This window comes from Balaenoptera borealis (assembly GCF_965194805.1).
Source record: "Balaenoptera borealis genome assembly, chromosome: 12".
In the NCBI taxonomy this organism is placed as follows: domain Eukaryota; kingdom Metazoa; phylum Chordata; class Mammalia; order Artiodactyla; family Balaenopteridae; genus Balaenoptera; species Balaenoptera borealis.
The window spans coordinates 38,074,911-38,098,447 of record NC_138869.1 but is presented as its reverse complement, the minus strand read 5'-3'; the positions used below and the strand labels follow the sequence as shown (position 1 = coordinate 38,098,447).

The 23,537-nt window shown below is 39.1% G+C and overlaps 1 protein-coding gene across 1 annotated transcript in view; it reads left to right on the top strand.

The window, feature by feature from the left end:
- CACNA2D3 (calcium voltage-gated channel auxiliary subunit alpha2delta 3) overlaps positions 1-23,537 on the top strand; it is an 832,322-nt gene that overhangs the window by 760,424 nt on the left and 48,361 nt on the right. The window contains exon 39 of the mRNA XM_082346809.1: positions 5,696-5,792. The gene's annotated coding sequence lies outside the window, so the exon portion shown is untranslated. The remainder of the gene's footprint in view (positions 1-5,695; positions 5,793-23,537) is intronic.

Sequence of the window (23,537 nt, the reverse complement as noted above, 5' to 3'; positions counted from 1 at the left end):
GATGGACAAAGCCCTATTTACTTTGCCACCTTGTCAACGTTACTTGTCAATTACACTGTCAGTCATGCTGGCACCAGCATTGCTACTGTATTATCCCATGTACTGTCTTAACAGAAAATTTGGCAATATTATTATTCCACAGTATGGTGCACCAAAGACCACTCTACTATCATTTCAGTCGCAATAACACAATTACACTCTACATATTGTACTTTTTCTAACAATAACGCTGCCCTCCCTTGTTCGTAGTCCTACCTTGCTTCTAGTTATGAGAACAATACAGCTACCGTGCTAGTGCAGCCTGCAGTTTTAGTCGAAACAGCAAAAGTGCTAATAGGGAGCCCAGTGGTCTATACAGTACTATATCCTATGCCTAGAAAACCACCATTGCGACTGCAAGTTTTCAGTGAAATAGTTAAAGAAGCATCACTGCTCCTCAAAGGCAGGACTATGGTCTGTGACTTCCTCATTTCACATCACTAAAAGCTTGCAATTTGCCCAACACACTTAGGAATCACTTGGGTTCTATGCCAGCTCTGATATTGAAAGTAATCCCTTTGCTGCACTACTCCACATGATAGTCCTGTAATTTTAGCATTGTTATGATATTATTGCTAAGCCATGTCACACTGGCTTCCGACTTGGAAGCAATTCTGCCACTACAATAACTAGTGTGTGGTATCTATAATTTTAGCAGAAGTACACAACCGGTCTGACACTTAAATAGTAAGTATTCACAGAATTGATATACCATAATGCATTTTGGTTTAACACAGTAATAAAACAGAATTCTGAAAGACCACACATATCATGAGAGTCCTAATATTTGTAATTTGTAGTTTTATATGAGTATCATATATTATTTTAGCTTTCATTAGTATTATTTTTAGTTTTAGTGTTGCTGTAACTACAGTATGTCGCATTTAACATACTACTCTGACGCTACCGAGAGGAATACATGACTATTACATAAGGCACGATCTTTGAAGTCAGACAGAGTCAAACATAAGTTTGAGTCACAGCTTCACAGCTTAATCCTTACGTAATTTTGCTCTAAGTACCTGGTAGTTGTAAGTCTCAAGTTTCTCAACTATATGATGGAGCTAATCACAGAACCCAACTCACAGTATTGTCCTGAGGATTAAATGAGACATATCTAAATGAGAAATGCTTCTAATTGCACAAGATGTGGTGATTTCAATAATTATTAGTTACTACTATTTTAATTAGTTTTACTATTATGTTAATACCGCATACTCATTCTGGTAATAATACTACTACTAAGCTACTTAGAAATAATATTAGTATATAATATGCCATCAACTATTTGAACCAATTTTCTAAAAGCAAAGCTACCATCTTATCCTATGCTGCATTGATCTCCGCTACTTTCTTCTGTTTTAATACTATTAATGGTAATTTTAACTCTTTTGTTTTGTCCACAACTTTATACCATTCTATCCTAAATTATACCTTACCTCTAATGTTGGTAGTTCTCAGACATTACTACTTACGATAGGCTCTCTGTGATTGAGTCATTTTGTACTGGCTGTAAACTTGACAAAAAATGGTATTTGTATAGCTTAACCTACAGACTGTTCTATTTTAATTTTACATCCCACTTGGATGTAGTAGAGGCATCTCAACCTTGATATGCCCCAAATAGATCTCTGTATTTTATCCTCAAGTCCTGCTACTCCCTCTTTTCTCATCTTGGTAAACAGCCTCACTGTCCCCACCACCATGGCCCAGTGGCATAGTCCAAATGCTTGTGAACCACCTTTGACTCCTCTCTTCCAATCCCCCAGGAAGTCCTGTTGACTATACCTTCAAAGCATACTCAAAACCTTTCAACAATATTTTATCTTTACCACTAACCTTAGTACAAGCCATGAGACTCTCTTCATAGAACAAATGAAGTAGCCTACTCAGAGGTCTCTGTGCTGCTCTTCACTGCCCACCTCCTACCCCTGGATCCATTTTCCTCAGAGAAGACAGGTCAAGTTGTGTCACTTTGCTTATTTTTTTCACTGGAGGCGCACTGATATCACCAACTTACTTCAAAGTGCATAAAAATATAAGATGACTTGATGGGTGAATAGAAAGATAGTAAACTGGGTAGCTTTGAGTCAGTTTCTTAACCTGTCTGAAATGTAATCTTCTCACCTGTAAACAGGGAAATAAAAGGCCTCCTTACAAGATAATTATTGGGAGTAAATGTTTTCATGTAGGTCAAGTGTAAAGATGGTTCCTGGCACACAGGAAGCACACACTAATATCATTCGTTATTCAGAGTCATGGTATAGATCTTATACAATCAAAATGAATTTTACTAACAACCAGAACCAGCTCTTGTGCTTCCCATCCAGGCTACCCACAGACACAAGTACAAGCTGAGAGGGCCTTGTCTGAACCTCTCATTGCTCCCTTTTCAAATCTCAAATAAAAATTCCCAACCATGTGGTAGACATCTTAAGTGAATGCAGACCATTGCCCCATGGAAGCATATGAAACCCATTTGGGTGAAAGCAAGTGGCACAAAGCCTGACAAACACCATGGACCCTCCCCTAATGAATTGCAGTTTGGAACTAGAACTGCTTTTGGTTTTAGAAAGAATGAAATTATTCTAAGATCTGATGATAGAAAATCAGCTGGTGTGGGGAAGGTGAAAGGTGCTGCTATTCTTGAAAGGACAAGGCCTTTGGAAGAAAATGTCTAAACACACCAGAATTAAAGTGCAACCTTTGTTTGTAAACTCATAAGATTATGGGTTTAGAATTAATTCGAGTTGAGTCCTTTCCAGTTACCAGTAACCTAACACTTGGGTCCATTATGCAATCATGATTCAGTAAGTCCTTCAGAACACCACTTTCAGACACGATGGGAATTAGACGGACTTTGTAAATATTTGAAGTTGCCAGTTTAAAATTAATTTGACTTATTTGCTTTCTGGTTGCCAGCAACTTACGACAGTTGGAGCTTTTTCTATAATCATACGTATCATTCATGAATCTTTTAAAGAATTTATTTGGAAAAACTCTAGGGTAGAACTCAGCATACCCATTGCTGAAAATGAAACATTGGTGGTAGGTGATAATAGAGAAAGGGGGAAAAAAAGATGAAATAAAATTTGCCCTTGATGTGTCAATTAAACTTCTAAGTCTAAACACCATAATTCAGTTGGAGATGTAGATGCTGTATTTAGTTCTATTGTTGGACCCAATTAATTTTTGTAAACAACTTCATTGAAATATAATGCACATACTATACAATTCACCCATTTGAAGTGTACAGTTCAATAGTTTTTTGTATATTCACAGTGTTGTGCAATCATCACTACAATCAAATCACCCCAAAGGAAATCCCAGATTCATTAGCAGTCACTTCCATTTTCTCCTCTTTCTGACCCCATCCCTAGGCACCCACTAGTCTACTTTTTGTCTCTATAGATTTGTCTATTCTGATCATCTCATATAAATGGAATCATATGTGATCTTTTGTGTCTGGCTTCTTTCACTTAGCATAAAGTTTCTGAGGTTCATTAATGTCATAGCCTGTGTCAGTACTTCTTTCCTTTTTATTGGTGAATAATATTCCAAATGTGACTTGGCCACATTTATTTATTCATCTGTTCATGGACATTTGGGTCTTTTCTGCATTTTGGCTATTATGAACAGTGCTGCTATGGACATTTGTATATAGTTTTTGTGTGGACATATATTTTCATTTTCCTTGGGTAGATACTTACGAGTGGAATTGCTAGATCATATAGTAACACCACATTTAACATTTTGAGGGACTGCCACAGTCCCTCAGTTTTGAGGAAACTGTTTTTCAAAGTGGCTGCACTATTTTGCATTCCCACCAGCATTGTATGAGTAATCCAATTTCTCCATATCCTTGCCAATACTTATTATTATCTTTTTTTATTATTATTGTAGCCATTCTAGTAGATGTGAAATAGTATCTCATGGTGGCTTTGATTTGCAGTTCCCTGATGGCTAATGATGTTGAGCATCTTTTCATGTGTTTATTGGCCATTTGTATATTTTCTTTGGAGAAATGTCTATTCAGATCCTTTGCTCATTTTTTAAATTGTACTATTTTTCTTTTCGTTGTTGAATTGTAGCAGTACTTTATATATGCTGGATACAAATCCCTTCTCAGATACATCATTTGCAAATATTTTCTCACAATCTCTGGGTTGTCTTGATTTTTTTTTTAATGGTAAACTATGTTGCTTCCTCTCTTAAATTTCTGGAATCTGTCTGGCTTACAAAATGCTTCCACGTTTCTCTGTGGATGTTTCCAAGAATTTCAGACCTCTTGTGTGCTGTCCATAACTGAACTTTGTATCCTCTTTTCTCTTATCCCAGATCTACTTCTTTGTAAGTCTTTTCTGTTCAGCCAACTGGTCAACCAAGACAGAAAGTAACTTCTTAAATCTTCTTTCTTATCACCCACCTCAGGTCCTCTCATGCACCAAGTAATGTTTCATTTCTGCTTGCAGCCAGGTGTTTGAAATCCTGATCATCTACTACCAAAGTCTGGATCATGTTTTCATCATGTCTCTTCTGGACTCTTTCAGTAGCCAAATCCATGTCCTTGCCTTCCAATTTGGCCCTTCTAAATGCAAAAACAATGATGACACTCCCATGGGATACTAATGGTTACAATCACTGTCTCTGAAATCATACTTTCTTAGTTCAAATCCTGGCTCTTCCATTTAACCTCTGTTTCTCAGTTTCTCATATGTAAAATAGGGAATGATAATAGTCCCTGCTTCATAGGGTTGTGTGAGAATTAAATGAATTATTATCTGTGAAATGCTATAAACAGTGGCTGGGATATAATAAGCATTCAGTAAATGTTAGCTAATCTTATTATTATAATTAGTTCCTTTTTTTTTTTTTTTACCATTAATGAAAACTTTTCCAAGGCTTTTCTAACCTATGGGATAAAGTTGAAATGCATTGCTTTGGTACATAACGTGCTCCATGGTCTGCAATATAAGCTGAGAAGGAGCTACCGTGAGCACAAAATCCTTACAGGGGTTTTATACCTTCACTTTTCAAAATGTGATACTGAGTTTAGAATTATCAGGTGTAACTTCTTTCCAGGTATTGTTGCTTTACTACCACTAGAGAACATGTATTGTGAACTTACCCCGACCAGGCAGAAGCACTCTAAGCACTCTATGCACTGTCCACCTTAATTCTTACGTCTGCCTTATAAGGGGGTTAGTGTTGCTATGCCCAGCTTCCTAGCTGAGATAAATGAGATGGTGAGTCTATTCGTCCAAGATCACACAAGTAGGAAGGAGAGAAACCTGGATATGGTCTCAAGTCTCTTGGACATCATGTTCTAAGCTCTTGGCTCTGCCTGTGGAAGGTTCTGAAGAGGTATCCACAGACATTCTCAAAGGCAGTGTGGGAAGGAATTTCAAGTACTTGTATCATACTTGTCATTCCTGAATGGGGCATATATTCTATCTGAGAAGTCTTTACAATGTTATGCAGACATCTGAAAATTCCTAGGACAAGGACATTTTAAATGTAGTTTCTGAAAGCTCTTGCTAAGCAGAAATATCGCTCCCTTGGGGGTAAGTGCTTTCCTTTGCTGGTTGGACTATGGCGGATTAACTCACTTGGCTGAAGCCAGTGGATCTTAGACCCAGCTTTCTTCCTTTCCCAGACAGCTCCTCACACAGGGTGAAGGATCAGAGGAGAATATGAATATTTAGGAAAGTCATCTCCTTCTTCAAGAAGTAACTCAAGGTACTCGGGCATTGGTGAGTGACTCAGAGCTGTCATCTTAATATGCAGAGACAGCACATTCCTAACTGTGTGCACAGGAGGTCTTCATTATCTGAAGATAATTGGTGCTGGAAAAATACTACTTAACATAAATCCATCAAAAATGGGGACTAAATTTGGAAAATAAACTGTAAAAAAACAGTTACTTGAGGCTTTGAAACAAAGATAGCAGTCATGAAAAGAAGCTTATTTTATTTCATGTTTAACAAAGTAGATCAAAATAGAGGGCAAGATTAAAACTCCACCCTCTTAGAAAATATATAATATGAATTGAGTATTTTTTTTTTCAGTTGTTCTGACGGAATTGTATAATAGAAAAATTCAACTTTTCTTGAACTTGTGTAACACTGTCATAAAGTGTCTATCTCTGCCTTTCAAAATTATTCAAGGGTTTTACAAATTTTCTGATTTCTCTTACTGTTTGATATTCAAATCATTCTCATTTAATGCTCCAATTACATCCTCAATGTGGTTGATTTTCTCTTTTGGTTTAACTCTGCCCAATCCTCCTTGGTCCACGGCTTTGGGTATAGCTAACTTGATTCTTCAACTTCCCAGGACTTCAAGAAATTTTGCATCCTTTGCAAAGTTTGAAATTTCATTTTGCAGTCAATTTGCCTTGTATTTGCTTTATGTTGTCCAGTGTTTACATTACACAATCAACATGAGACAGACCAACAATGATGTTGACTCATTGGGTTGGGACAGGAGCTGATATTTAACAGAGAGAGCTGTATAAGAGGGGACAATTTTAAATGGTATTTTTGTGCTATGCCTTTGCTTCCTTATGCAAACTCATAATTTTGACACCTCTCATGATGCAAATTTCCATTATTGGCATCTGATTTTCCAAATCTCAGACACAAAGATCCATTCTGGGCTCAGGTACCTTGAATCCTTTAATATTATCTAGAGTTTGCTCCCATGGCTAACTCATTTTTCAGGTGTCAGTTCAGTATGGCTTCTGGAAGGGACCTCCACTGACCACTCCACTTCACCCTTTAATCACCCTTTTACACAACCTTCTGTTTATCTCCTTAATAGCACTTAACAAAGGAGATAGAGATCTGACTTGTCTACTTTCTGATTTCTGTCTCTGAGTCCAGGACATAAGTTTCAGGAGAACAAGGACTTTGTCGATTCTCCTTTACACACACAAAAACTGTCTTAGTCTTTGTTAGGTGGAAAGCAGCACTTTACAATGTGCAAAGAGGTATACGGAGAGAGCTTGGAGGCACTCCGTGTGCCCAGTTTCCCCCATCTGAAGAACTTAAACCTCTTCCTTGGGGCCACTGAAGGAACTTTTGCTTCTTTCTAAGATACAGAAGCCAACTGAGACATTTTAGATTGTGGGGAAGCCTTCATGAGGAATTTTCCAGGATTAAGAATTAGATACAAAGGAAGTTATTAATTTATGTACATTCCCCCTACCTAAGGATTTTTGCCTTATTGTCAAATTAATCACTTCATTTTCCCACTGAAGGAGAAAAGAGACATGGGAAGCCAGATAAACGGTTCATTTGCTCATGAATTTTCATCAGTCTTTCTCCCAGGGCTCTAAGGTTTACATAAAACAGCAATTTTCTCTACATTTTAAAGGCTAACTAAAATTGGGAATATCATGAGAAAAATGCTTCCTTGTAACTCACGGACCATTACTGGATGATCCAGATCAGATTCTGCTTGGTGCCAAAGGGAGATAGTCCCCAAGTCCTTGAAACAAAGGAATGGTAAAACTAAACAAGATACAGAAAGATCAGGAATCCGTTTTCCATTGCTAAGACCTCAGAAACCTATAAAAGCCATTGTTTTATGGGAACACTTAGCAAAGTACTGCCCAAGTCCATTTTAAAGGCTTGAAATCCTTTGACATATGGCAATCATTATGTGTGCTCAGCTGTCTATCTTGCACAACACTTTTTTCTTCCCTCCCCCAAGGAAAGCATTTCTGAGGCCCTACATTTACCATATTTTACAAGAAGCACTTAGTGGCAAGCAAGGCTCAGAAGCAGTCTCAGGAAGAACAGTCCTGGCTAAGAGCTCCAGGAGCACCAAAGCATTTTGTCTCAAGTGGAAGCCTTGAGATGAAGCTGTTTCAGATTAGAAGGGGGCATACATTGCTAGTTGGGTTTTACTTTAGAAAAAGGTCTAATGACTCAGACGTCCTAGGCAGCAAAATGGAGCATATTGTCTTGCTTGGCCTTTTCCCGAAACAGGAGGATATGTGGGTGTCATTGGGCTTTTGGGGTGTGTTGGGGTTTCCCAGAGAGCAGGTGATGGAAATGATAGAAAAACAAGTCAAGGCAAACTCTTTCAAGATACCTCTGTGGCTCCCTTTGTTTCAGAGCATGTGCTGTATTCCTCATCACGAGCACGCTCGGGGTAAGATGTTCCTGAGCTCTTGGAAGAGCAGGTAGAGACTTTCCCCATAGCCCTCCTCCTCCATCCTTACTGTGGGAACAGTAGGTAGAATATATCTGTATTGTATTCTTGGAGAAGTCTCTGCAAAGCTGCCTTGATGTGGTTCTTCTTACCAAAACCATCCAGACTGTCCCCAGGATGTAAAAATAGTTGAACCCAAGTATGTAAGGCAGTGCAGTCCAGGTTCAGATCAACTATGGAAGCCATAATATGTTCTCGACATTCCTTCTTGATCTTGGCCCAAACCAGGATGAGCGAGACCTACAAGAAACAAACGATGCCCTAGTTTAGAGTTTGCCACCCGTCAATAAAATCCATCCTCCACACCAGAATGCCTGGAAAGAAATTCACATGGACGTTTGCTTTCCCAAAATGTTAAGAGTTTTTATCAAAAGAGCACACAACACACTTTTATTTTCTGCCAGCGGGAGACCCTTCTTCACCCTTCCTGCAATACCAAACTGAAATCAGACTAAAAATGGTGGGTCCAGAGAGGGTGATTTCTCATCTTTTACTCATCCCCAGTCAAATTCAGGCTTCCAAAAGAAAAATAAGCTCAACTCCAGAAACACTGAGTTGTCGTGTGTTGCTTTTTTGAAGCCTTTTGGAGAGATGGCAAAGGGGAAATTGTACTATGCAATACGCGACAAAACTATGAATCCTCTTTGGGCATCCATCTTCTAAAGTCTTATGCATCACCTTAGCTGCTCACACCCAAATCTTCTCTAAAAACCAATGTCTCCATTCTTCAGCCAGCTCTTCCCAACTTTCCCTCTTGAGTAGCCACTTGTCTTTTTTTTAGGTTAATTTTTACAGAAGTTAAATTTTTAAAAAATTAATTTAGCTCTTTTCTCTTCTTCCAATTCTTTTCTCTATCCATTATCCTCACAAGCAAAGTAAATCAAACAGCGAAAACCTTAGAATTCACGGTGAAGGCAAGACTGTGAGTGCTCACAAAAAAGTATACCTATTACTCATCATTTCTTAAACACACACACACACAGATTTAGTAGGTATGTGTTCTTTGCAGCATTATTTATCATAGCGAAACTTTAGAAACAAACTAAATACCTCTTAGTCAAATATTGTTTAAATAAATTACACAAAATCCTTACGATTGAATGTTACACGGTTGTTAAATATTGTGTTTTCAAGTGATTTTCATCACTTGAGATATGTATATGGTATAATATTAAGTGGAAAAATAAAAGCAAGGTAAAAAGTATGAGTAAACATTATATTGCCAAGTATAAATAACTATAAGCACCTTTACATAGGAAGAAAAAAAAAGAAGGTATGATCCCAACATTTTAAGAGTAAGATTATCTTTGGACTATGGAATTATGAACACTTTTTTGATATATATGTATTTTTTTTGTAATTTCCTAGTCTTCTAATTCTTCCATCATTTTTATTGAAGACCTTCTAGGTGCTGGAGCTACAGCCATTAACAAGCTAGACACAGTCCATGCTCTTTGTCATTAAAGCTTTTTTTTAACACCATAAGCTCCTTGAGAGTAGTATCTCTATCTATCCTAATGTAACATACCCCTAGTTTATCTTTTTGTTCAATATTCATTCACCTTTTTCTATTAAAACAATATCCTAATTTCTCCTTGGGAAACCACTTCTTTCCCATTGTCAGCCAAGTAACTCATAGGGAATTGACGCAACTCTAAACTCCAGGAGCAAGCCATGATTGGTTTAAACTATCAATCTCTCCTACTCACATAGCCATGGAAAAAGGAAAAGCATTTCACAATATGAAATTAATTAAATTAGATATAAATAAGGTATAAAATCTTTGGTCATGGTGTTTGCCAAATCTCTTACTGGTCTTCCTATTCCCCTCTTGCCTGCCTAGAGCCATAATACCTACTGAGATTAGCATGATCTCTTTAGAACAAGAGATAAATCTTCCACCCCAAACCCTGAGATGGTGTCCTATCCCACTCAGAAGAGGATGCAAGCACCTTATTGTAGATGGCAAGAGCATGGTGGGGCCCCTGCTCACCTTTCCAAATATAGCTTCCCACTGGGGCCCTGCTTACCATGGCTGTCCCACATACCTTCTTTCTGCTCCTGTCCATCCTCAGAGCCTCGGCGCTTGCTGGGCTTTTTCTGCAGACGATGGCATGGCTGACATCTCACCCTTGTGCTCGGATCTCTGTTCCCTCTCAGGGGCACCTTTGACCACCTTGGCTGAAGGGGTTGCTCCACACTGCCATTCTTTCCTATCAGATCGCCTCACTGTAGAGGCCTTGAAGTCCCAGCCAGCACCTGGAATTGTCTGCATGTGTCGTCGCTTGTTCATTTCTGCAGGAACCTGGTCTCTTTTGTTCAGCACTGTACATACCCCAGGAGGTGGAAGTGCGCCAGCATAGAGTGCTCAGTGGCTGTGAACTAACTGAATAAATGAACAGCCCAGCAATATCTGTGAGCTGTACAGGGTAGAGGTTGTGAGGCACTGCCCATCTGTTTTTGATTTCTTGGCTGTGTGTTCTTAGGTGAATTGCTTCACTTCTCTGGGCTTTAACCTCCCCACCTTAAAAGTGGGATGGAGAGTGCCCACTGGGTAGGGTAATTGTGAAGATGATAAGCATGAATTAGCATAACTTGGCACCTAGTAGGAAGATAATAAATCTCCCCTCCTACATGGGACCTGGAATTGCAAGGTCAGCATGGAGCTTTTCAGGTTCCTGATGTCATGAGCTGTATGGTCCTTGTTCCGGCATACTTGGGTTTCTGAATATGGTGCCACCAGAGGTTCCATGGCTGACCATCCCTTTTGTTCAAATCCTGTGTTTTTATTTGAGAGTCACAGGCAGCCATGTCAATGAAAGAAAAGCTTTCTGTGAGCCACACCACATGCAAAACAAAGCTTCAAAATGAGCGATAAAGGAAAATGCATTCCCTGGCCCGCATGGGGAAGAACATTTCAGGGCCGAGAGGTGCCTACGTTTGAGGCTTAAGGGTCCAGCCCAAGTAGAGATCATAGCCCAAGAGAACAGAACAGAGAAAGGGGAAGGAAGGCCTAAAATTGGCCTGTCACTCCTGGATGAAAGGCTATTTTCTCTGCTACCATGCAGCCTGTGGTGAGAGTCCTGGTTAGCTACAAATCGAAGCTGTAGACAGGGAAGGTGACCTCACTGGAAAAGCAAATGGGAACCCTCACTTGTGTTCGGGAATATGTGCACTAGAGAGATGATTCCAACAGCTAAGCTAACTTGTGGATGATATAAGCCCAATTAATTCTCCACTCTTCATGCTGATAGAGGCAGAGTCAGCCTGGGAAAGGGAGGCAGAGGAGGGTGGCTGCTGTCTAAGACCCCTTCAGAAGATCCCATTAGCCAGCAAAATGTCTCTGTAAAGATTTCCCTGTCCCAGAGGAGCAGCCGGCTTTTGTGGACCTGACCAATAGTTACTGCAACAAAACGCTAGGTCATCCAACAAGGCACATTGTCCTAGGAGTTTGCTGCTTTGGAAAGCGAATGATGACTTCGAACAACGGGTGGGACTTAGGTTTACAGTATACTCAGAGACATTTCTTGAGGGCTCCCAGCCTCAGCTCTGAGCATCCATGTGATGCATTCATGGCTACTCTCCAGTCTCTGAGACTTGAAGCTACCTGACTGCATAAGAAGCTGGCAAAACAACAGAACTGGGCACTATCGTCATGATACATAGCTTTTTACAGTTCACAAAGTATTTCCACATTCATGATCTCATTTGTCTCCACTCTGTGACGTAGGCTGGGTGAGTAGTCCCATCTCCCTCCCCTCAGAGATTAGGAAATTGAGGCTTGGAGAGGCTAAGCTACTTGTCCCAGACTAGGTAATGGGAGTGCTGGGATTTACAGCCAGAGCTATGACCAGAGCCCATGCCTACTGAACCACATGTGATATATCTGTTGGCGAGGTTTATGCCATGAAATTATTATTATTTTTATTTATTTATTTATTTATTTATTTATTTTTGCTGTGTTGGGTCTTAGTTTCTGTGCGAGGGCTTTCTCTAGCTGCGGCAAGCGGGGGCCACTCCCCACCGCGGTGCGCGGGCCTCCCACCACCGCGGCCTCTCCCGCTGCGGAGCACAGGCTCCAGATGCGCAGGCCCAGCAGCTGTGGCTCACGGGCCCAGCCGCTCCGCGGCATGTGGGATCCTCCCAGACCAGAGCTCGAACCCGTGACCCCTGCACTGGCAGGCAGGCCCCCAACCACTGCGCCACCAGGGAAGCCCCATGAAATTATTTTAAAGAATTGAATCCTGACTATCATCTGAGATCCCAGATATGAAAATTATGAAAGCAAGCATCCTGGTTTAAGAATCAAATGTCAGTTCCCTGGAGCAAGCCAGTTGACAACTTGAGGGCCATCAGTTGCCCTATACCCTTGGCTCACCAAAAGCAGCCTCAGCATGACCACTGCCTAGAAATTTAAAAGGAGGAAGATGAGCTCTTCTAGAAATATGGAAATCCAGTGGGAGACAATCAGCTAGGTGTGCTATTCCCCTTACACCCCTTTGTTGCTGGAACTACCCACCCTTCAGTATGTTGGCAGGACCCCCCAGGCAGTACATTCAACACATTAATTATCATATGGGAAAGATGCATGTTTGTTTAAACCGGCAGGTTCTTTAACTTCTATGACTCTTACAACTTCCTAAAGACCCCCAGGCTCTTTGTTGAACTGAAGAACCAAATTAGGCTTAATATGATTTAATGTAAAGGTCTGAATTATGCCTTGCATATACTTTCTGGGAGATGAAAGGACCAATATGCTTATAAAGTTCTATTACTCTTTATAAAAGACTTTTAAAATGTTGGAAGTACCTCCTGGCTAGGGAAAGGATTAGATGCCCGGCTTTCAGTTCGTTACTCCTAATATAAACACACGGTATCCCCAGTGCTCAGCATCACTTGACTGTCTTTATACAAACTAAACAGATGGAAGGCCTTGGGCCTTTGTCTCTGAAGTCAGTTTAATGACTAGGGCAAAGTGAGATGTTTTGTCTGATTAAAGGCTCCGCTCTTCAAAGCCATACCTTCTTCCATTTGGGAAATGACAGTGTTTATGGTGCCTGTGCCCAGTTGGTGAATGGACGGAGTAGGTAGTAAACAAATCTCTCTTTGTGCCGAAAAATACCAGTGCTGGTAAAAAAGAAGAGGCCCAAGTGGTCCATGTGCTGGCACATGATGCAAACCCAATGGCATGTAGATCCTTTTGGGATGCTATCTGTCAGATGCCGGCATCAGATGCCTTGGTGAAGATAAGTGTAAAGGCATGCTGCTTACAAATAAAAAAATATTTCTAATTTTTAAAAGTGACATATTTGTTACAGAAATTTGGAAAATATAGAAGAGAAAAAAAAATCACCCCCATGATCTTGCAATCCAGAGATCAACACTATTATCATCTTGTTACCTATGTTGCCATTATTCTCCAAATACTTAATACAAAGCTTTTTTTCTTTGAGATCCTGCAGATTTGGGGGATTTCTTTTTTTCACTCATCAATATATTGTGAACATTTTTCTAAATCAATGAATATAGATCTCTTTCATCACCTTCGATAATTGTATCTATCATGTGGATGTACCATTTATCATGACTTAATTAACCAATGTGCAATTGGTAGACTTTTAAGTTATTTTCCATTTTTCGGTATTATGAAGGGCTGAGATAAGGAAAGTAAAGTTCCCCTGCGGGAATCTTTTCTGATTATTTTCTCAGGATAAATTCCTGCAGGATTATAGGCTCAAAGGGAATGCACATTTTTTATCTTGACATTTACTGTTAAATCACCCTTCACAGTTTGTACCAGGAACATATTTGTGGGTTCATTCCTTAGTATTCATACAAGATATTATTTTAGTATATTTTTCTCAATTTCAGAGGCAAAAAAAAATGACTACACATTGTCTTTCTGATTGGCTCACTGGCGTCCATGTGGAGATGAACGTGTTTTGACTACATGTGCTGGCCATCAATAGACCCCCTTTATTGTAAATTTTATTTTCAAGTTTTTTCTTCACTTCTTATTGGTTAAAGAACTTACTGCTTGGAAAGTTATAATCTTCACCTTTCACATATGTTTGTCATTGTCATTTACTTCTGCTTATAGTGTTGTGTTTTTTTTTCTGTTTTGTTCTATTTTGTTTTTACTGAGTTCATATACATATCTTTTTATAACTCAACATTTCTCTGTGGTTTCTATATTTGTCTCTGTGCTGAGGAAAGCCTGCTTAGTTCTGAGGTTAGAGGGTCATCATTATCTCTTCCATCTTTGAAAATAGTTTATTTTTATACTTCAATTCACTTGGGTCTTTTTTTGCCATTAATATTTTTTAAAGTGCAAGTATGGCAAGATACTTTGAATTTCCGTAGAAATTCAAGGTCCAAAAGGCAAGACAGAGTCCAGTCGTTTCTTTCTCTGGCAGCAGAAAGGGAACATAGCATGACCCACAGTGGGAAAGAGGTCAGGCTGACTATGCCTCTCCTACTGTACTAAGGTTTTGTGCTCTTCATGAATTAAATTTTAATCAACTCTTCATGCTAAGAATCACTTTAACATTGGTGACTGACTCATTTAGATCCATCAGCAAGAAATGGTGCCCAGTGTGAACATGAGGAGCAAGAATTACAGTGCTCAAATTTCCTTTATACGTCTGAGCAACTCAGGCCATCTCCTTGAGACACCAAGAGTTCAAAACAGGTCAAGGAGAAAGCTGTGCATTTGTGGGAAAGGCAGATCTACGTGAGACACATCGTGAGGCAAAGTCAGTGAGGACATCCTGAGAGAATGGGACTTGAGCTGAACTTAGACAATTGGGTGGATTTAATTAGGTGGAACAAAGGGAGAAGGAAAGCAAGATGGGGGGGGGCCAGAGTGAGCAGAGGTGCAGGGAGGAAAAGGGGGCCTGGCCATACAGGCAGTTTTTATTATATAGTCTGTTATTATGCAGACACTTTACATTTCACCACGTGCTTAGATACATGTCACTGCTTCTCGCCTCTTAACCTCATTTCATCATCTCTAAAATGGATGTTTTACATCCATCCAAACAATACAACATTTCCTTTAAAATTTTCAACTAGCACTACTTAGTTGAAAAAGTGCATTTACTGGCTTAAATAATGGAAAAGTCCACATACAGCCTTCAGGTGTTGCTTAATACAGGAATTTAAATAATGTCAGTGGGACCTGGTGCCATCCATTTTCAAGTTCTCTGTCATCTCCACCATGACAGGGTCCATATGATCACAAGATGGCAGACAGCAGCTCCCCACCTACATCCGTCTGAGTCCAAGTCCAGGATTCACTTTGATTATACTTGGTCACAAGCCTGTCTATGAAGAAATCACTTTAGAGTGTGGTCAGGCTGATGGGATTTTCTGATTGGCCAGGCCTGAACCATATGTTCTATTCCTGGAGCCATGGATGGAGGCCAACCTGAAACCCATAGCCTGAGTGTCAGGGAATAGTGTTTCTCCCAAGGAAACATGGGGCACTGTTCCCTGGAGAAGAGGGAATTGATGCTGGTCAGGCTAAAACAACAATCCTTTAGACTGAGAACTTTAATGTTTTATGATTCTGTAAATTAACCCTCGGAAGTTGATGGATTAGGCATCAACCATCCCCATGTTACAGTTGACAACATGGAGGCTCAGATTAAGTAACTTTCCCCAAGGTCTCCCAGCTGGTAAAAGGTATGGCCACAACTCACACTTGGTCTTTTGACTCCAAAGCCAAACCTCAGTGAAAGAATGTTTCAGTCAAGGCAGCTTTACGATCAAGCCTGGCCAGGCAGCTGCTCTGTCAACTTCTGACTGGCCAACCGGGCCACACTGTGGCCATCCTCGCCTTGTCCCCCACTGACTTTATCCTGTGAACAGGCTGAGTGAGCAGTCAGCTCTGTGCCTGCCATGGGTTGGTAGGGATTAATGACCCTGAGAAACTGACCTGACAGGTGTGAAAGGGAAATTTCTGAATGTAAACTGCCCCTGCCACATGCAATCATTCGTGAGTCAAAAAGAAGAAAGAGATGACAAATTGGCCATTTTCTGCCCCCTGTGACACAAAGGTAATAAATCTGGTTTATCTCCTAGCTGGTATTGCCTACTAAAAACAAAATGAAGCGTTTAAAGGGCTTGTGTAATGGTTGTTAGGCCAGCAGCGGTTCAAATGTCTTATCTCTCATAAAGATCCAATTCCAACTCACAAATGAGCCTAATATGAAAATGCCCGCCCTGAACAGCGGGCCTTCTTACCAAATACATAACCTTTGAAGTGCTGTCATGGCAGCAGGGGGCAGTGGCCAAGAGCACCGATTTTACAATCCAGCAGATTGCAGAGCTATGACTGACCAGCTCTGTAATCTCCCTGGGCCTCAGTTTTGTCCTCTGAAAAATGGGAATACATAATGGTACCTTCCTCCCATGGTTGGCCGTACATCCATTTTTATTTTTCACTCCATTGATATTTATTATACATTTAGCATGTCATGTGCTGATTTAGAAGGGGATACAGTGTGGGCTACACAGTCCAGCTGCTGCCTTCTTAATCCTTGTGGCTTATTAAAAATGCTATTGATGCGTAAAGGTGGTGCCGAAAATGTATATTAATCAATAAAACCTCCATATAAGTCTAAAATTTATAATAGTGATTAAGTGCTACAAAGGATGGATAAGTGGTGATATGAGAGTGGACAATAGAGAAATGTGACCCAGTCCTGATATGAGTGGGAAGTAGCCAGACAAGATTAATTCTCACTCATTTTAGGAACTGGGAATTAATCTGTCAAAATGTAAATGGATTGTACCTTTCCTGTGTCCTTGTCCTTTGCAGTGTCCTGGTCAGTGCAAAGGGGCAAGATAAATAACTAAAATATGTAATGAATGAAAAAAAAAAGCTATTATTTCCAGATAAAATATGTATACATGTATAGAATCCAATAGAACCTACAAACCATTAGAATGAATTTATCAAGATTACTAGATACAAGGATAACATGAAAGAGAAACATTGTTTTTCTATCTAAAATTATTGAAATAATAATTTAAAACTTTTAAAAAGTAATTTTAAAAATTACAAAAAAGAATTTAAAACTTTAGAAAAAATTTTAACGCTTTATATTTGTAGTGGCTTTAAGTAACGTCCGATAGCCAGGGGAAATAAACAATGGGCAAGACATCCACATGGAAAATCGTAAAATATTATGGAAGTTAAAGGAGATCTAAATAACTTGAGGGATACATGTTTTATAGATCAGAAGGCTCAATATTTACAGAGGTTAATATTAATGATCTATATAGTCAGTGCAGCCCCGATCAAAATTCATTGCCAGTGTTCTAAGCCAAGTATTCTCTTTTATAAATATACCACCATCTATTTATCCATCTTAGTGGTTTAGACACTTGGATTATTTTCAGATATCTTTGCCTCCATTTTCTTTCATAAGCCTGAATGAACATATGTTCAAACGCTTCAGTGCAGATAGGTATGAGAGATCATACCGGTTCGGAAGGTACAGAGTTTTCTGCCTCCATAATCGTGACTTTGGTTCAACATGGGATGGTTCTTTATCCCACCAACAAGATGATACCACCATTCTGTTTGAAGAAACCATTGCCATGTCCCAGGTATAAATCAAAACATACACCTTGAACTTTTGAGTGATGTCTTTCTGGGAATGGGCAATTGCTAACTCCATGGGACAGAAACAGATACAGACCATACAGCATAACATAACAACATACAACATAGCAACACCATACAACAAAACCATTCTTTCTGTCTGCATATGAATAAAGCTCCAAATTAGCCCACCCTAGATGTTTACTGAAGTGACTTCTAAGTCTCTGTACCACCAGCCCCCGCATAAAGATTGTCACATGGTATATGCTTGATAAATATTTGTTGAATTAAAGAGCCATGGAGTATTTCCCCAGTTTTGATTGTAGCTGTCTGTTGATACACCCCAGAATTTTCTTCAATTCTAAATAGTGGGGGTTTTTTTACTTTGTCTTTCTTTTTTTAATTATAATTATTATTTTTTTATACAGCAGGTTCTTATTAGTCATCAATTTTATACACATCAGTGTATACATGTCAATCCCAATCACCCAATTCAGCACACCACCATCCCCAACCCCCTGCAGTTTTCCCCCCTTGGTGTCCATACGTTTGTTCTCTACATCTGTGTCTCAACTTCTGCCCTGCAAACCGGTTCATCTGTACCATTTTTCTAGGTTCCAAATACATGCGTTAATATACGATATTTGTTTTTCTCTTTCTGACTTACTTCACTCTGTATGACAGTCTCTAGATCCATCCACTTCTCAACAAATGACTCAGTTTTGTTCCTTTTTATGGCTGAGTAATATTCCATTGTATATATGTACCACATCTTCTTTATCCATTTGTCTGCCGATGGGCATTTAGGTTGCTTCCATGACCTGGCTATTGTAAATAGTGCTGCAATGAACATTGGGGTGCATGTGTCTTTTTCAGTTATGGTTTTCTCTGGGTATATGCCCAGTAGTGGGATTGCTGGATCATATGGTAATTCTATTTTTAGTTTTTTAAAGAACCTCCATACTGTTCTCCATAGTGGCTGTATCAATTTACATTCCCACCAACAGTGCAAGAGGGTTCCCTTTTCTCCACACCCTCTCCAGCATTTGTTGTTTGTAGATTATCTGATGATGCCCATTCTAACTGGTGTAAGGTGATACCTCATTGTAGTTTTGATTTGCATTTCTCTAATTATTAGTGATGTTGAGCAGCTTTTCATGTGCTTCTTGGCCATCTGTATGTCTTCTTTGGAGAAATGTCTATTTAGGTCTTCTGCCCATTTTTTGATTGGGTTGTTTGTTTCTTTAATATTGAGCTGCATGAGCTGTTTATATATTTTGGAGATTAATCCTTTGTCCGTTGATTTGTTTGCAAATATTTTCTCCCATTCTGAGGGTTGTCTTTTCGTCTTGTTTATGGTTTCAGGCTGTGCAAAAGCTTTTAAGTTTCATTAGGTCCCATTTGTTTATTTTTCTTTTTATTTCCATTACTCTAAGAGGTGGATCAAAAAAGATCTTTCTGTGATTTATGTCAAAGAGTGTTCTTCCTATGTTTTCCTCTAAGAGTTTTATAGTGTCCAGTCTTACATTTAGGTCTCGAATCCATTTTGAGTTTATTTTTGTGTATGGTGTTAGGGAGTGTTGTAATTTCATTCTTTTACATGTAGCTGTCCAGTTTTCCCAGCACCACTTATTGAAGAGACTGTCTTTTCTCCATTGTATATCTTTGCCTCCTTTGTCATAAATTAGTTGACCATAGGTGCGTGGGTTTATCTCTGGGCTTTCTATCTTGTTCCATTGATCTATGTTTCTGTTTTTGTGCCAGTACCATATTGTCTTGATTACTGTAGCTTTGTAGTATAGTCTGAAGTCAGGTAGTCTGATTCCTCCAGCTCCATTTTTTTCCCTCAAGACTGCTTTGGCTATTCGGGGTCTTTTGTGTCTCCATACAAATTTTAAGATTATTTGTTCTAGTTCTGTAAAAAATGCCATTGTTAATTTGATAGGAATTGCATTGAATCTGTAGATTGCTTTGGGTAGTAGAGTCATTTTCACAATGTTGATTCTTCCAATCCGAGAACATGGTATATCTCTCCATCTGTTGGTATCTTTAATTTCTTTCATCAGTGTCTTACAGTTTTCTGCATACAGGTCTTTTGTCTCCCTAGGTAGGTTTATTCCTAGGTATTTTATTCTTTTTGTTGCAATGGTAAATGGGAGTGTTTCCTTAACTTCTCTTTCAGGTTTTTCATCATTAGTGTATAGGAATGCAAGAGATTTCTGTGCATTAATTTTGTATCCTGCAACTTTCCCAAATTCATTGATTAGCTCTAGCAGTTTTCTGGTGACATTTTTAGGATTCTCTATGTATAGTATCATGTCATCTGCAAACAGTGACAGTTTTAGTTCTTCTTTTCCAATTTTTATTCCTTTTATTTCTTTTTCTTCTCTGATTGCCATGGCTAGGACTTCCAAGACTGTGTTGAATAATAGTGGTGAGAGTGGACATCCTTGTCTTCTTCCTGATCTTAGAGGAAATGCTTTCAGTTTTCCACCACTGAGAATGATGTTTGCTGTGAGTTTGTCGTATATGGCCTTTATTATGTTTAGGTAGGTTCCCTCTATGCCCAGTTTCTGGAGAGCTTTTATCATAAATGGGTGTTGAATTTTGTCAAAAGCTTTTTCTGCATCTATTGAGATGATCATATGGTTTTTCTTCTTCAGTTTGTTAATAATCACATTGATTGATTTGCATACATTGAAGAATCCTTGCATCCCTGGGATAAATCCCACTTGATCATGGTGTATGATCCTTTTAATGTGCTGTTGGATTCTGTTTGCTAGTATTTTGTTGAGGATTTTTGCATCTGTATTCATCAGTGATATTGGTCTGTAATTTTCTTTTTTTGTAGTATCTTTGTCTGGTTTTGGTCTCAGGGTGATGGTGGCCTCGTAGAATGAGTTTGGGAGTGTTCCTTCCTCTGCAATTTTTTGGAAGAGTTTGAGAAGGACAGGTGTTAGCTCTTCTCTGAATGTTTGATAGAATTCCCCTGTGAAGCCATCTTGTCCTGGACTTCTGTTTGTTGGAAGATTTTTAATCACAGTTTCAGTTTCATTACTTGTGATTTGTCTGTTCATATTTTCTATTTCTTCCTGGTTCAGTCTTGTAAGGTTATACCTTTCTAAGAATTTGTCCATTTCTTCCAGGTTGTCCATTTTATTGGCATAGAGTTGCTTGTAGTAGTCTCTTAGGATGCTTTGTATTTCTGCAGTATCTGTTGTAACTTCTCCTTTTTCATTTCTAATTTTATTGATTTGAGTCCTCTCCCTCTTTTTCTTCATGAGTCTGGCTAATGGTTTATCAATTTTGTTTATCTTCTCAAAGAACCAGCTTTTAATTTTATTGATCTGTGCTATTGTTTTCTTTGTTTCTATTTCATTTATTTCTGCTCTGATCTTTGTGATTTCTTTCCTTCTGCTAACTTTGGGTTTCGTTTGTTCTTCTTTCTCTAGTTCCTTTAGGTGTAAGGTTAGATTTTTTATTTGAGATATTTCTTGTTTCTTGAGGTAGGCTTGTATAGCTATAAACTTTCCTCTTAGAACTGCTTTTGCTGCATCCCATAGGTTTTGGATCATCGTGTTTTCATTGTCATTTGTCTCTAGGTATTTTTTTATTTCCTCTTTGATTTCTTCAGTGATCTCTTGGTTATTTAGTAATGTATTGTTTAGCCTCCATGTGTTTGTGTCTTTTATGTTTTTTTCCCTGTAATTCATTTCTAATCTCATAGGGTTGTGGTCAGAAAAGATACTTGACATGATTTCAGTTTTCTTAAATTTACTGAGTCTTGATTTGTGACCCAAGATGTGATCTATCCTGGAGAATGTTCCGTGCGCACTGGAGAAGAAAGTGTAATCTGCTGTTTTGGGATGGAATGTCCTATAAATATCAATTTATAGGATATCTATTTGGTCTATTGTGTCATTTAAAGCTTCTGTTTCCTTATTAATTTCATTTGAGATGATCTGTCCATTGGTGTAAGTGAGGTGTTTAAGTCCCCCGCTATTATTGTGTTACTGTCGATTTCCTCTTTTTTTTTTAAGTTATTTTAATTAATTAGTTATTTATTTATTTATTTTTGGCTATGTTGGGTCTTCGTTTCTGTGCGAGGGCTTTCTCTAGTTGCGGCAAGCGGGGGCCACTCTTCATCGTGGTCCGCGGGCCTCTCACTATCACGGCCTCTCTTGTTGTGGAGCACAGGCTCCAGACATGCAGGCTCAGTAATTGTGGCTCACGGGCCTAGTTGCTCCGTGGCATGTGGGATCTTCCCAGACCAGGGCTCGAACCTGTGTCCCCTGCATTGGCAGGCAGATTCTCAACCACCGCGCCACCAGGGAAGCCCTCGATTTCCTCTTTTATAGCTGTTAGCAGTTTCCTTATGTATTGAGGTGCTCCTATGTTGGGTGCATATATATTTATAATTGTTATATCTTCTTCTTGGATTGATCCCTTGATCATTATGTAGTGTCCTTCCTTGTCTCTTGTAACATTCTTTATTTTAAAGTCTATTTTATCTGATATGAATATTGCTACTCCAGCTTTCTTTTGATTTCCATTTGCATGGAATATCTTTTTCCATCCCCTCACTTTCAGTCTGTATGTGTCCCTAGGTCTGAAGTGGGTCTCTTGTAGACAGCATATATATGGGTGTTGTTTTTATATCCGTTCAGGAAGCCTGTGTCTTTTGGTTGGAGCATTTAATCCATTCATGTTTAAAGTAATTATCGATATGTATGTTCCTATGACCATTTTCTTAATTGTTTTGAGTTTATTTTTGTAGGTCCTTTTCTTCTCTTGTGTTTCCCACTTAGAGAAGTTCCTTTAGCATTTGTTGTAGAGCTGGTTTGGTGGTGCTGAATTCTCTTAGCTTTTGCTTGTCTGTAAAGCTTTTGGTTTCTCCATCGAATCTGAATGAAATCCTTGCCGGGTAGAGTAATCTTGGTTGTAGGTTCTTCCCTTTCATCACTTTAAGTATATCATGCCAGTCCCTTCTGGCTTGTAGAGTTTCTGCTGAGAAATCAGCTTTTAACCTTATGCGAGTTCCCTTGTGTGTTATTTGTCGTTTTTCCCTTGTTGCTTTCAATAATTTTTCTTTGTCTTTAATTTTTGCCAATTTGATTAGTATGTGTCTCGGCGTGTTTCTCCTTGGGTTTATCCTGTATGGGACTCTCTGCGCTTCCTGGACTTGGGTGGCTATTTCCTTTCCCATGTTAGGGAAGTTTTCGACTATAATCTCTTCAAATATTTTCTCTGGTCCTTTCTCTGTCTCTTCTCCTTCTGGGACCCCTATAATGTGAATGTTGGTGCGTTTAATGTTGTCCCAGAGGTCTCTTAGGCTGTCTTCATTTCTTTTCATTCTTTTTTCTTTATTGTGTTCCGCAGCAGTGAATTCCACCATTCTGTCTTCCAGGTCACTTATCCGTTCTTCTGCCTCAGTTTTTCTGCTACTGATTCTTTCTAGTGTCGTTTTCATTTCAGTTATTGTATTGTTCATCTCTGTTTGTTTGTTCTTTAATTCTTCTAGGTCTTTGTTAAACATTTCTTGCATCTTCTCGATCTTTGCCTCCATTCTTTTTCCGAGGTCCTAGATCATCTTCACTCTCATTATTCTGAATTCTTTTTCTGGAAGGTTACCTATCTCCACTTCATTTAGTTGTTTTTCTGGGGT